The sequence below is a fragment of the Pongo abelii genome, chromosome 13 (genome assembly GCF_028885655.2).
Source record: "Pongo abelii isolate AG06213 chromosome 13, NHGRI_mPonAbe1-v2.0_pri, whole genome shotgun sequence".
Lineage (NCBI taxonomy): Eukaryota > Metazoa > Chordata > Mammalia > Primates > Hominidae > Pongo > Pongo abelii.
Window position 1 is genome coordinate 86,988,008 of NC_071998.2, and position 2,610 is coordinate 86,990,617.

A 2,610-nucleotide genomic window follows, 5' to 3' on the forward strand; every position below is an offset into this window, starting at 1 on the left:
TAATACCTACTTCCCTGCACTGACCTGATGCAGGAACTGCTGGCCTTCCAGCTTGTCCAATGTCAGCCTAGCTCAAAACTGGGTCTTCATACCTACAGTCCAAAAAAAGTGTTGAACTTGCTAATCTAAAGGCATCAAAGGGCTGCAATATGTTGGAGTGGAAAGAGGAACAGAAACTTAATGAAGTTGCCAGAGAGCAACAAGAAACCAAGAACAGGCAGAGCTTAATTTTAGGCTCCAGGGATTTTCCCAGACTTATTTTCACTGTTTCTAAGGGCTCCAATTTTCTAAGTCCTTTATTCTTCAGTCAAATGGAAGTACAAGGAAATGTGAGAACTCTAGATGAGTCCCTGAAGTCATTGATACTAATAAAATGGCCTTGGCAGCTCAGATCAGCAGGCACTTTGGGAGCATCAGCAATGACCCCTGTGTCCTTGGGATGTCACTCTCCTGCTATAAAGTCTTCATTGGATCTCTACTGCCTTGGAATAATTGGACTCTCTAGCCTCACCTTTAAAATCTTCCAGGAACCCTTTCTCTCACCAATCCCCTTCAGGCAGCAAATACTCCAGCAAAACTTAATCACTGGTTTTTCACACTTGACATGAACTTTTTCCATTTTCTGACTTTTCTCAAAGTTTACCTTGTGTAGAATAATATTTTATCTAACTGACACATCTAAATATAACTATTCTTCAATGCCAGCTAAAAGCTTATCTCTTCCAGAGTGCCTTCTTTCTGATTACACTAATCTCTGATCACACCTACATTTACTTGACTTATATTACTCAGCATGTTTTTACTATAAAGTAAATCTTGTGTCATCTTCCTCATTTACACTGCACATTCATCAAATACAGATATTATATCTTATCAATATTTTAAAATGACCTCAGTGCCAGAGTTGAACTAATCATATTCCTCAGTTTATATCACCTGATCATTACAGTTGAAGCAAAACACTTAATTTAGATATTTATTCCTTTTTCATCTCATTCTCTGTTACCATTCCCTCTCCCATTCCCCTCTCTTTCCATAGACAACTGCTCTAATGAGTTTGAAGTCTAACACGTGTATACATACTCTTGCAAAATATAATAATATAGTCTACTGTATCTTATTAGACTTTGTTCTACTTCTTATTTTTTTACTCAGCGCTGTGGTTTTGTTTTGTTTTGTTTTTTGTTTTGTTTTGTTGAGACAGGGTTTTGCTCTTGTCGCCCAGGCTGGAGTGCAATGGTGCGATCTTCGCTCACTGCAACCTCCGCCTCCTGGGTTCAAGCAATTCTCCTGCCTAAGCCTCCTAGTAGCTGGGATTATAGGCACCCACCACCACGCCTGGCTAATTTTCGTATTTTTAGTAGAGATGGGGTTTCACCACGTTGGCCAGGCTGGTCTCAAACTCCTGACCTCAGGTGATTCACCCGCCTCGGCCTCCCAAAGCGCTGTGTTTTTAAGATCTATTCATATTGCTCTGTTGACACTTGGTTTGTTACTTCAAGCTGCCAAAGAATACTCAATATTATACAGTCTGCACATTTTACTCACCCCTTCCTCCAGGAATGAACACTAAGATTTCCGCTAATCACTGGAAGCCACAAACAGATAATACATGACTCTTATGTGTGAAAACTTCTTTACAATATATATACCCAGGTAAGGGCTGGCTGGGTAATAAGGTGTATGCATGTTGAAATTGACTAAGTACTGAATTTGACTAGCTGTACCAGTCTACTCTCACTAGTAGTTCACTTAGGTTATTATTTTCCCACATCCTTGCAAATACTTGGCCTTATCTGATTTTCTAATGCTTGTTTATCTCATGGATATCTAGTTGTAGTTTTTGAATTTGTTTAAATCACTCTTAACTGATTTTTAATACATTTGAGCATTCTTCATTATACCCTTTAGCCATTTAGGTTTCCGCTTCTGCAAATTGCCTATATATATTCTTTGTCTATTTTTCAATTAGTTTTCCTGACTCTTTATTATTGAATGATTTGCATATGTTTTCTTGTACATCCTAAATATAAGTTAGGCCTTTTGGCTAAGATCAAGTGTAGTAACTGTTCTTATCAGTTTAAATACTAGTTAGCACATTGGTTTCAGTTTGGCTGTGGGGTCCTTCACTGAACAATTCTGATGAAGTCAAATTAACAATTCCTTATGTTTTGTTTGTGCTTTTGGTAACTTGCTTAAGAGTTCTTTCCCATATCAGTGTCATAACCTATAGTTTCTTCTGTAGCTTTATAGTTTTGCTATTCATATTTAGATGTTTAGTACATATACACATACATACATATATATTTTCAAACACATATATACACACACACCCCTCTATATGCATATGTATATATATGTATATGGTATGAGATATAAATCTGTTTTTTCTCAATATGGTAAACTTATTTTCCCATTACCATAAACAGGTTTTTCTTTCCCCAAGGATTTGTGGTGTCATGTTTATCGTATCTAAGACTTCCATCTGAGATCTCCATTCTGTTCCATTTCTTCATTTACGTTTTTACACCAGTACCATACTATTGTTTGTGTTTTTTTAAAAAATTACTATAGCTTTGTTTTAATCTTAAGTTTTGGCAGAACAAATTC

The 2,610-nt window shown here is 36.7% G+C and overlaps 1 pseudogene; it reads left to right on the forward strand.

The window, feature by feature from the left end:
• Positions 1 to 2,029: 2,029 nt before the first annotated feature.
• On the forward strand, positions 2,030 to 2,265 carry LOC112135079 (U2 spliceosomal RNA; annotated as a pseudogene).
• Positions 2,266 to 2,610: the final 345 nt, after the last annotated feature.